Here is a 13,158-nt window from a genome sequence, read left to right as displayed (position 1 = left end):
CAGAACCGGCTCACTGGTTCATCTGAGTTTGTTAAAGTGCTTTTAAGCAGAAATATTACGTTTGATAAACGGAGTGACATCATCTTCGTTATCAGGCTCAGATTATCAGCTTCACACTTTATGCTTCTGAAGCCGTGCTAACTAACAGCTTTCAGCCTGGCTTATCAGCACGGCTCTGAATCTGTTTGAATCACAACATGGAGATAACATCCACGTCCTGTTTGAGCCTGCAGGAGAAACACCGGATGAATGGAGTCACTGGTTTAATTTATGGGTATCAGACTGAGGCAGGGCCGGGGACAAATCCACGAATCACCTCAAATCTGTTTTTTAACTATGTTCAAAATTGTGTTGGTTTGTCCAATAAAATATATTGAGGTTTGTGGTTGGAATATGAACCTCTGGAACGTTTCAATATGTGTGAATATTGTTTTATAGTTAAACATCCCACTGACAGCTGAAGTGCCAAGTCTCTGTTTGCTCAGTCGTTTCTGGAATAAATTACAAAATAAATCCTAAATGGACTATACTTACCCAGAATGCCTTGCTCTTCCTGCTTTTGGAGCGTTCTCTGGTCTGCTTGGCGTTCACATCTGCATTCAAACCGACCCAGAGTTCACTTCAGCCGAACCCAGACTGAGGTTCGCAGGACCAGAGTTTGATTTTTTAGAGTTTGATTAGCATTCACATCTCCCCGAACAAACCGGACTTTCTACATGCTGAAATACTGAAGCAATGCTGCTTGAGATGCTATTGGCTGGCGTTTGAAAAACAACCAATCCAGGAGCGCCATTTAAATTCCGTGGCGCTGATTGGCTGAACCCTCAGAAGCAAGAATACTGAAACTGTAGATGCTGGCTGCTACAGTTTCTACTGAACGTACTAAAGCAAATAAAGCTATATTTAGTGTTAAAACTTTTAAAATAGGCAGTTTAAGCATTTTTAGAAGGTATCTAAAAAATATTAAATACTCACTTTTATTTTTGTGTTGCCTAAATACCAGGCTAATCAAAATCTTACACTAAATGAACAAGTTCTGCATGTCGCAGCATGTTTTTCTGGTCAAACATATGGACCCAGTAAAAAAACAACTAGAGACACTTCAGCCAAATGAGAAAGTCTGTTAAAAATTAAAGAAAGGCTTAAAAAAACAACTTTGTTCTCTAATTAAGTGCAGGTCAAGTTTGTTAAGCGGTCTTAAAGCTCCAGATGCAGCATCTGCTTTCTGGCCCCTATGGTGTTGATGAAGAAAGTGAGCCGGGCCTTACCAGAACCTCCAGATTCTGCTCAGCTCCAGAACTTGTAAAGCTTTTACTGCAAACCGAACACCTTCCAACTAGAGAGGAATAAAAGCTTCAGGGGTTTCAGGAACAAAGCAGAGCCTCTCTGCCTTCAGACACGACTCCAGTCGTTTTATCAAAACATGATTTCATCCACAGAGAAAAAAAACAGGCAAATTATTCATGAGACAATTTCTGCAAGTGTCATTAGCATGTCGTCACTGCCTGAGGCTGCGCTGCTCAGCGTGGCTAATCTGATTAGCATTCAAGTGTCATGACATCAGAATACCTGAGCATCACTACATCTGATGACAAAACTCCCAGATATTATCCATGAAGACGCCCAAAACAACGAGGCGCTGCGGCTGTTACATCATGCTGACCTTTGCCCTCTATGAGCAGCACCATGCCATCATCCTCCATCACCAAACGGACAGGATTACTGTGTGGTTGGACGGAGAAGGTATGAGCCATCAACAGTCTCCTCCAGATAACAAATATAGAGGCAGCTGTGTTGCTATGCTAACTGAACTAGCTTAACTCGCGCTCTGGATCACAAAAAGCAGCAGGAATGCAGTTGCCTGAGCAACCGCAGCCATAAAATCCAAAATGGAGGCAGTTTGAGTGAAATGTAGACGTTTGTCCAAATTCAGGCGGCGAGTCCCTGGAAGGTCGCGTCTGAAAACCGACTAACGTTCTTTTTTTTTCCCTGAGAGAAAGAGCGCCACCTTTCTGCAGGAGGTCTCCTCTCTGGACGACAACGTGGCAAATGAAGGACGGCAGAGCGGCTTCTCTTTCTTTACCCTCTGTGAGCAGCACCATGCCATGGTGGGTAATAATAATTCTACAAAGAATTATTCACTAATAATTTTTGTAGTTATTTAGTGAATTTATTTACAATTTCAAATAACGTAACAATTTCTCCCTGCAGCCCATGAACATTCATTAAAAGTATTCATGCCATTTTGCTCAACCTAAATTAATTTTTACAGATAAATTTTAAAGCTCTAAATTACTTGACTGTTTTGTAAACTTTCAGTTGAGTAAAGTTAAACATCTGTGTTGAAGTTTTGGTTTTTGTAAAAAATGTCTATACATTCATGCTCTTATTTTGAAGGGGGTAAGACCCTGGGGTTGGAGCAGTTCCATTTCTTCTCCTCCTTCTTTTCCAGTAACTTTTAAAAACTTACAGCAACAAAATAAATAACAACAGTAGTGAAACAAGATATGAACATAAATACAATATTATAGAACATGTGAATTAAATGATAAAGTTAAATTTGTGTTTGAGGTTTGTAGTTCCTTAATGGCAGATATAATTTGAATTGATGTTGGCACTTTATCGCTAGCTTTCACTAAATACCATATTGGTATATCTAATTAGCATTAGCATTGCTAATGTTTATGATTAGCGCTTTAGGGTTAGCATTGCTAAAGTTTCAGCTAGCGGTGCCCACCACTGTCCACGGTAAGCAGGAGGTCTGGACCGATTCTTGCTGTGATCGTCTCTTCACAGCTTCACTGAATCTGTGAAACTTTCTCCTATTTCTAATCAAAACAGACGGTTGTTTAGTTTGAGGGAAAATTGCAAATTAATTCCCCAAAAGTGCAGAATTAATATGTTTGAATAACGAGAACAGAACTGAACCATAAAGCCAGAGTGTCGTGTGCAGCAGGCAGAGAGTTGAGCTCATCAGCAGTTTTTGTTAGAGTAGCTCATCAGTTCTTGTTGCGGCTTGCCAACACGGCAGCGCTCCAGGTGCAGAGTCTGTCACGAGAGGAGCAGACGGCGGCGGCTCGCACGTGGAACTGGACCTGCTGAAACAAAACCTGCAACGCCGAGCCGCCGCCGAGGCCGGCCGGCCGGTCGGTGCCGGCGGCCCATCAGCAACTTCCCATCTCCTTCATCGTCATAATCTGAGTTTCTGCTGGAATATCCTGACAGGACCCCGGGTTTGGAGACCAGATGTGTGTTTCTAAAACATCTGGATCACGTTGAGAACATGGCGATGCTTCACTTGCTCATTTAACAAGGTTGCATTCTGCGCATATTTCGGAGTACCGTTCTGGTTGAGCGGAGCTGCGAAATTCGTCGTTATCGTGCAAAAGGAGAAAAGTTTCCGTTGCTACCGACATCCCAGCTGCGTCTGCACCAAACGGCAAGACCCATAAAGATTCAGCCATAAAGCTGCAAAACTAAAGTCATGTTTTCCCAAGAAACCTGGAAGTTGCTGCTCTGGTGTAGCTTTCATTTCATGGCCGACTTCAGAGCAGATTTATCAGAGAAATCATCTCTGGTCGGCGCCGACAGACAGAAGTCTAAATGAGGAATCATACAGGAATTTATCAGGGAGTAAAAACGCAATATAGTCAGAAAAAATTGTAAACTTGGACGGAATCCAAGTTTTCATGAGAAAAAATCTTGGATTGAGTTTTTGCTCAACGTTTCAAAGTTCTGCTACTGAATATAATTTAATGCTGATGTGTTAAAAGATAAAGATAAACCAAAACTAAAGAGCAACAACATGCTCAACATTCCTCATTTTAATTTTAAATAGTTTATTTTGTTTGAGTTTTCAAGAAATGATTACTTTATCCTCCTAATATTACAATTTCATACTGGTCCCATTCTGACTTTTCCCTGTATTGATATGTTTGAACACTCTGTCATAAATTATTGATAATTGTTTGGTCAGAATGCTGATCTGCAGGTTTCTGGTTTTAAACCCGGTTTTCTCCAGGTTCTGCTGCTGACCAGAAACAGATGCTCTGCCTGTTTCGCTCCCATGAAAGGTTCCTATTGTTGGTGAGTCAAACAGAGCAAGTGTCCTCCACCAGGTCAAAGGTCAAATCCAGCAGAAACACACCAGGTTACAAACGTCTTGACCTTTTAAACGGGTGCAATGCGACACAGCTCACAGGTCAGCAGTTAAATGCTGAAAACAGGCCCACATGCTGACACACGCCCTTTGACCCCTCCCTGAGCAGGTCGTGTGCCGCAGCAACCGAGGCTGCTGGGGGAGGATCCGGTAGGAGCAACACACAACGTAAACAAGTGTGCTCACGTTCTGCTAAAAGGAGTTAGCCTATCAGCAAAGCTATGCTAAGCTAAGAAAGCATCTGAATGCTAAAGATGTAGCTGCTAATGCTAACGTCAACGTCCATATTTCTAAAGAAGCTCCATGAGCGATCATAGAATAGAATAGAATAGAATAGAATAGAATAGAATAGAATAGAATAGAATAGAATAACTTTATTCATCCCAGCAGGGAAATTATTTCGCAGTTACAGCATAGAGACAACATCCACCACTGAGTAGTAGTTGTAGATAAAATAAAATAAAAAATAAAATATAACATGCTGTCAATATAAAAAGCAGCTTAGAGCAGTCCTTGCAAGGATTCAAAATGCAGAACAATCATTAGGGTTTCCTGAAACACTTTGCTCCAATCTGATGGGCGAGGAGGAGATTAAAAAGTAGAAACATCCGTCGACATGATATTTATGTTTATTCAATAATTTAGCAGCAGAAAGAAAAACGGTTTTTGAACTGAAAATGTTACTTATGTCAATATATAGTTTTAAGTTAAAATGTGATTGATTTTGATTAATTAATTACAGAACCTGCAAGTAACTTGTTTAAAAATGTAACCAAGTCCCACCTCCAGTTTATATGTCAGTTTCCAAATGTCTCCAAATAAACTAAAAAAAACTCATCAGGCGTTGATTTTAGAGAATCTAAAAATAGCAACAAAGTAGCTAAGCTAGGTAGCATTGAACAGCAGGTGGGAAGCTAAACATTTAGTTTAAAATTATATATTTAATTTGGAGCTAATTATTTACCTTGCGAACTAAATACCCACATTGATGCTAAATATATTGCAAATTAACCATCAATGTGGATTTTTAGCTGGCAACATAAATGTTTAACTTCAAACCATATTTTTAGTTAAGCTAAACATTTTGCTGGAAACTCAAAGTTTAGAACCAGAGAGTTAAAAACGCTCAACAACCTGGTAAAGAAGGCTGGTTCTGGTTCTGGTTCTGGATCAGTTCTGGTTCTGGTTCTGGATCAGTTCTGGTTCTGGTTCTGGCTATAGGCCTGGTCCTGGTCCTGATCCTGGTTCTAGTGGACTCTCTATAGATGATGGTTTAAAGAAGAAATCTTCATAAAACCAAGGAAAGTACAGATTGATGAGACTGCTGCCGTGTCTTCAGTCAGAAGCTTCTTCAGACATGCTGTATAACAGACTGCTGCAGGAGTTCCTGTCTAAAGCATCATTTTTTTGAAGAACCTGGAATATGAGTTTAATTTCCCTGTTGGATTAATAAAGTATCTTTGAAACTGGATTAAAACCTCAGCCAGAATAAATGTATTACTAATGAGCAGAAGATACTGACTCCTCATATCTACTCTGCACAACCCCGGCTGGAGGAATCTCTTCCTGGTGATCTGCCTTCCTCTCTGTTTCTTCTCATTAATAAGAAGATCCCTGTTGTTTCTGTAACTTATTTTTCTGGCTGATTTCAGTGAAACCCTCCAGAACCAGAACCCGCTCCAGCCTCTCCTCTCATTTCGACCTCAAGCTTTTCAGCTCCATTTGCTCGAGCCGCAGCCGGTTGGTCCAAAGTAATCATGGCGGGGCCATAACGACCCGACGCTCTTGCTCAAGGTTTCTAAAGTAAACTCCAGCCATTGTTGCCGTCCTGGTCCAGAACCCCGGCCGAGCGCTCAGAGGAGACCGGCCCCATCATCTGCCTCTCTTCATGCCGTCACCAGATCCCCAGTGTCCCGCTCCCCTCCCCCACTTACTGCTGCTTCAGGTTGAAATAAAACGCTGTATCTGCGTCCCTGAAACCAGGTGCGCGGTCCCAGGAAGCGCCTCCTCTGGGCTCCGGCTCTCTTGTAAGCTGGTTTAGAAAATGAAAGCCTTCATGTTTGGGTTTGGAGCCGCTGAATAATTCACTGTGTAATTATATCCTCTGTCAAAGCCTCCGTGTCCAGTTTGTGCTTCTCCGCTGCAGCGGCGCTCCGACCAAATCAGGATTCAAACCCAACTCTTTAATCACCCAAACCAGACAGCTGCTCACATCCAGAGGAAAGGTTTTATGTTCAAACCCTCACCCAGCGGCCGGGACGGCGCTCAGGTCAAGCTGAGGAAGCGGCGCCGTGCCCGGAGGAAAACGTCTCCATTCGGCCTCCGAGACGCAGAGCGACGAAGAGAAGAACCTGTAATTAATGCCGAATAAACCGGCCCACATTCCACCGGTCCATATATTCTGGTTTTCATGCTTGTCTTCATCTGAGGCAGCGTTAATGCCGAGAACCGCTGAAACGGCTCCGTTTTACCAAACAGAACCGGGGGGGGTTTAACCTCAAACTGTGCAGAATCATCTGGTTTGGGTCAGATCGGCCTGAAGGTTTTAGGTTTTTAAAAACAGAGAAATCGCCCTTTGTTGCTGCATACAAGCTGTCAGTTACAGAAAATTCTCGGATTTTTCTAAATATTTCTTCAGGAATAAAAAGCGTCTTTGGTGTCATGAGAGATTTTAACGTGACAAAATGTCGGCAGCCGAGAGACTGAAGCTCCATCCAGACACTTTTTGTTGTTCAGGCTGTGATTCATACGACGGAAATGTCAGAAAATAATTCCACCAAAAATCTCTGAAACTTTGAGATTAATCTTAAAATTTTCTACAAAAACATGAAAAAGTAAAAAATGTTAAGAAAAAAACTAAAAAACTAAATGTGATTAATCTTAATTTGACCTTTAAAATTATCTTTGATATAAATGGCATCATTTCATAAGCAGAATAATTGTGAAGATTTTATTTATAAAAGGCCCAAACTGTACTTTAACAGGCCGAAGAAAATCATCCGGAGGTCCGGAAATGGCCCCCGAGCCTCAGTTTGGAGACCCTTGTGTAAAATAAACAGCTTGTTGTGATAATGAATCCAGATGAGGTCTGAACCAGAGGCAGACCTCATCTGGGTGATTATCCACTCGGTTCTGGTTCATCATGTCTGTTTTTGTTCTGCAGGTTTTAAATGAAACTGAATCACCAGGTTTCAGCAGAACATGGCTGCAGCTCTGTTAACGACATTTCTGTTTGTTTTCATCTATTTATGTAACTCTGACTTTCCGCCTGCGGAGGAATTTTAATGCAGATGTTTGTTTTAAGACGTGAGCGTGGGCTGAACGTGGCAGCCTGAGGTCACTGTTTGGACGTGTTTGAAGGATCTCTCCACGCACATTTCAAATATTTGTTTATGGGATTAGTCAGTTTGGACCGGGCCGGTCTCCTTCACGTACGCAGCCGGATTCCCACGCATGTCAGCCGGACGGCATGCAAACTGCTCAGCATGACGACACAAAAACTCAAGAAATGGCAGAGTTTATGTTTCATAATGAAAACCATCCATATTCCTGAAAACAACAACGGGTCGGTTCAGTCGCATCCCGTCGTCTCGACGAGGCGAGTCTTCAGTGATTTATACGTCTGACTGAAATTATTTTCATCTGCCAAGTTTCAGCAAACAAAAATCTGCATTTTAGACATAAATAAAAACGTTTTTCTTGTAAATATGTGTTTATACAGAGCTTTTGCAGAAAAAGGAAGACATGTTTGAACAGCACATGTCCAGCATATGTGGGATCTGCAGAAATGTTAGTTGCCCTTTCCCTGACCTTTGACCTGTACCAGTAAGATATTGTAGATGTTATGAATTACATTTTAATTTCTTTCTCTCTGCAGGTTTTGATGTTAACTTAAGATTTTTTCCTGAAATCCATTTTTTTCCACGCCGTCGTTCAAGCTACTGACTAAATGCGAAGCAGTCAGATTTCTGTTTGCTGCAGAAGAACGACGCCGTCCCCCAGCAGCGCTCGGGTTAGGTCAGTAAAGATGGCCGCCTTCTCTTGTGGATTTTAAAGTTGTAGAGAAGCAACAGCCTGGTCACCAGATCGTCTCCAGACGAAGGAAGCTAACAGCAACGGCCTTTCGTTAGCTTCAGCCAGATTTACCGTCTGGCTTCTTCTGGTGCAGATCTCATGTCAGTGATGTAAAAGTTGGATAAGGTGCAACATGACAGTTTGAAAACTATCGGACACGATTTAGTGTCATGTATGTACGTGAAACTAATGGGATTTTCTGGATCAGGACCGGATGGTTCAGACTGCCGTGATATCGGTCGCGTCCTCCTGCAGAATGTGGTAACTGCTTTTCCAGTTGGGTCTGATGGCTGCTCTCTCAACCAGAGCAATGTCTGGGTTCCAGTCATTTCCTTGCCGTTGGGTGAACCGCAGGGCTCTGTTCTTGGGCCACTTCTGCTTTCACTGTGTCTCCTGCCGTTTGAGGGAGCGATCTTACAAAAACATGGAGTCTGGTTTCATCTGTACGCTGATATTTACCAAAGTCTGTCGCTAATTAAAGCTACAACTGCTTTTTCATGCAATCTGAACAGCCTAATATCTGCTCTCCCTCCAGAAACCCTGATCTGTTCCACTTCAGGTCAATTTTACCTGGTACTTTTTAAAGTGTCTGCAGTCGGAACTGCTGCATTTTATACGACTTTTATGTCGCCGAAGTGAGACATGCGTCATAACGTTCATAACATCTACAAGATTTGACTTGTACATGTCAAAGGTCAGGAAAAGGGCAACTACCATCTCTGCAGATCCCGCACATGTTGGACATGAACTGTTTAGAGTTCAGTATTCAGGCTGGTACCATGAATATCTGTCCTAATTCAAACATGTCTTCCTCTTCTGTAAAAACTTTGTATATTCACAAGAAAATCTTTATATTTAAAATGGTTTGTTTTCTCAAATGAAGCTGATTCTGAATTAGCAGGTGGAAATAATTTTGATAAACCAAACTATTCAAAAACAGGAGAAGATTTTTCTTTTTTAACATCACACAGTGAGATGAAAGTGCTAAATATCTGGTTTGAGCCGTTTGTCAACATGCTGCTGACTCCATTATCCGCAGCGTAAACCTGCAACACATTCAGTCTCATTTTATTTCTTCCACTCTGAGTGAAAAACATCAAATCAACGATTTCACAAGAAACAAACCTGAACTTATCTGGAGTTTTATATCTGATCACTGTAAAAACGATTCTTCACATCCAGCATTGATGTTTGCAGCTCAGATTTTAATGAGGCGTAGAGAACAAACGGGTCAAACAGCAACAGAGGATTAACAGAACCGGCGATCGGATCAGCAACGCGTTGCCTGAACGACAGAAGGAAACTTTGTGGGTTTCCTTGAGCATGTGGGCCGGCTCAGCGAAAGCCAAACACTTCAAGATAAAAAATCAGTTTACTGGAAGTTCAAACTCTCCAGCTGGCCGTGACTCGGATGGCATCTTGGTGGCAGTTGACAGCGTTGCCATGGCGTTGCTGTCAACAGCGGGTGGGACGTGCGCCCGAGTGGACGGGTTTTCCAGTCGGGGTGAAGTTCCCCGGGAGGAGACCTGCATGAGGCTGTAACGCGAGTCGGAGGGAGGGCTTATCTGAGCGATAAGCTGGCCGTGTAAAACCTCACAAGCTGCCGGCTGTTTTTAGTCTGCAGATGTTCCTGAATAATTTCCGAAAGCAAAGAGCAATCCGAGGAGCCGGAGGTGTCCGAGATGGGCAGCGAAAGCAACACGTTGCTGAAGACATCTTCAGTTTTACGCCTGGGATCTCTAAAGCTTTTTACTGGGACTGACTCCAGACCAGTTCAACGTTCATCACCCAGAAGTTTCCATTCATCTAAAACAGCAAGAACCTGTTATTATAAATAACCATGACTGAACACGACCGGCCGCAGCTCGGCTTTCTGTCTGAGTGGAGAACTTTACTTTAGCCTCTCCTGATGCTGCCTGGATATTTTTATATTCGGTCAAAATTTTCAACCCGTTCGGGTCGGTCCGTTCCCTCAGGGAGTTTCAGGCAGTCAGAGTTGAGAACAGGCGACAAGACGTTTAGAGGAATCAGTGAAAAGTCACAGAAAATGACTGTTTCAGGCCATAAGCACTTCGGAAATGATTTGATATGTAACCAATTTAACCAATTTAATATAGAAGTGACTCAAATCAAAGTTTGTTTGGATGAAAAGATCAGAATTAAGTTTTCAAACCGCCGTGAAAAAGTCAAATTTCCTCGTTCATATTACAACTATTACTCCATTACAATTTGTGAGTTCTCTCGCCTCCTCTGTGTAATACTAAGATAAATATCAGTGACACTTACTGAGGAACTAGCAGTTAGCTTAGCTAATGTAGCCAACATGTTTGTTACTGCATGTACTCAGGCTGCCAGTCACCAGAACCTCGTTATTCAGGTGAATAAACACTCTTCATATTCACTAACATTGACGTCTGACATGTTTCCATTCTGGCTGCTCTGTAGCACTGTTGCCTTGAATCAAGAAGGTCCTGGGTTCGATTCCCGACCCTGAGGTCTTTCTGCATGGAGTGGCGCCAGGGGTCACCTGGCGACCTGTCCAGGTGACCCCACCTCTCGCCCGGAACGTTAGCTGGAGAGACAGCAGCTCCTCCTGACCCCACTGGGGACCAGGTGTTAGAAAATGGATGGATGGATGTTTCCGTTCTCCGTCTCATTCGGGTCGATCCCGACAGCAGCCATTTTGTTTATATATATTTCTCTTGCTCATTGGTCAAGTGTGTCCATAGCCTTTATTTCTGCTGGCTCAGCTACGCTCTGTGCTGTTTTCCTACCAAGATGGCGCGGATCATTTTCGGTTCAGACATGTGGGAACGATGTGATGAAACGGTGACGTCTGCATGCGAACCCCAAAGCGTCCATGACGGCTCCTCTGGCTGCAGAAGCCTGTTGCTCGTGTGGCGGTTCTGCATGTGGGCTGAATTACAGCCGGTCGGACCTGCAGCCGCGGCGACACAGAGCAGACGCACCTGCAGCTTTTGAATGAGCAGCAGAGCAGAGGGTTTGTTGCTGGAGCTGCGCTGCTGCTTTGGGTTTGGAGAGCGCCGCGGAACGTGACGACCTGACGAAGTGGAAAGTCACGAGCCGCTTCTTGTTCTCTATTTTCCAGATGAAAGGCAGATAAACACCATAAAATCACCTGAACGCAGGAATGATCTGAACTCAAACACGTCTGAGGATCTCTGACAGCCTGCAGACAGGAAGCTCGGAGTTTAATGTCCAACATGCAGAGTAAAAAATGTCATAACTCATTCTGGGCAACAGAAAGTTTGAAGTTGTTTCTCTGATGCTGCCTCCAGTGTTTACTTAGCATTAGCATCCCGGCGGCGTCCATTCCCGAGGGACCTGAGGCTCTTCTGGTGTTTTCTGGAAGTTGACATCAAATCTTCAGTTAGCTTAAAATTAGCCAGTTTATTCCAGAACCAGTTTGGATCATTTTCCAGCTGGAACGCCCAACTGGGATCCAAACATCCAACATACTGGTTTAACGAATCCAGACGTCTCAATGGGACTGTCAATGGAAGCCCCACAGCATGACGCAGCCACCGCCATGCTTGATAGATTAGATTTAAATACATGTGAAGGATGAAAGGGGGACCAGACTGGATCAGCAGTCCAGTTCAGATTTATTATTCTGGACTGAATGATTTAGACTTTATTACTGCAGAACTGAGTCATAATTACAACATGAATAAATAGGAAAGGCTAGTTTTAGCTAACAACTTTAACTCGTTAACTGCTTTTCAGAAAACCAGAATTCCACCTCAAGCAAACAGAAAAATATTTTCTGTGAAACTGAGGAAGTTATGTGAAGTATTTTTTCCACTGATGTTTTCTGAGGCGATGGAAACACGGCTGGTGATTCGAACCCAGTGCATGTGGCGACAGCGGAAAGGAAAACTCTCCGTTAACAGGAGGAAAGCTGCAGCAGAACCAGAGCAGACGCACCGCAGGGAGTCTCCTTCAGCGGCGCATCCAGCTGAAGGTTTGGGGTCAAAGGTCATGGCAGGATCCATCAGAGGTTAAATTTCTTCATTTCATTTGTTTGCAGCTTAAACGTCACGTGTAAAGTCTGAATGAAAAAAGATTAACTGGAGCAAAAAAATGGATCTCTTCTGGTTTTCATTTGTTTAGTTCTTTTTTTAATCTCTTCTCAAATTATAAATGCAGTCTCTTTTAATAAATGTCTTTTGCAAATGTGCTGGTAATTTACTGTTATGCATTTAAACATAGCTTACAGAATCCAACAGTCCACCAAGTCGTGAAATTTCATTAATCATGTCATCATGTAATCATGTCACTTCATAACATGAGTCCAACCTGCTGCGACGTTCCAGAAAATAAAACGGCTCTCTCAGGAACAAGCTGTTCTAAAAGCTTGGAATTAAAAGTTCAGAAATGGATCTGTGGCTTTTTTTATTTCGGTCCAAGCTCGGCTCGGCTGCAGCGTGTTTGAATACGAGGACCGGCGCAGATTTACGACCGCAGCCGCGCGGCAGCCAATCAGAGCGCAGCGTTTCAGTGGCAGGACGGCTGGCACGGCACGGTCAGGGGTCACCGACGGGGTCAAACTGATGGAGGTGACTGCCAGCCATGCACTGTAAAACATTATTACTGATCCTCTCAACTGGCTGCCTCCAAACGGTTTAGTTCTTCTTAAATTAACTGATTGAATAACATTAACCTGAGTAATTTTAGGGAGCGTAGCGTCATAAATCTATGTTGTAATTACTTAAATGGCAGCCAGATTAATTTATTCTAACTTGAGTTATGGAAAAAGAAAATTACTTGATTGAAACAAATCCTGGCTCCTGCTTTTTATTTTTCTCCACTCAGATTTTTATGGAGGCACATTAGAGCCGTTAAACAGAAAAAAGGAGTAAATGTGAAAGAATAAAACTCTGAAATGTTTCCATTTTTAAAGC

The sequence above is a fragment of the Xiphophorus maculatus genome, chromosome 7 (genome assembly GCF_002775205.1).
Source record: "Xiphophorus maculatus strain JP 163 A chromosome 7, X_maculatus-5.0-male, whole genome shotgun sequence".
Classification (NCBI taxonomy): Eukaryota; Metazoa; Chordata; class Actinopteri; order Cyprinodontiformes; family Poeciliidae; genus Xiphophorus; species Xiphophorus maculatus.
Note: the sequence above shows the minus strand (reverse complement) of the source record.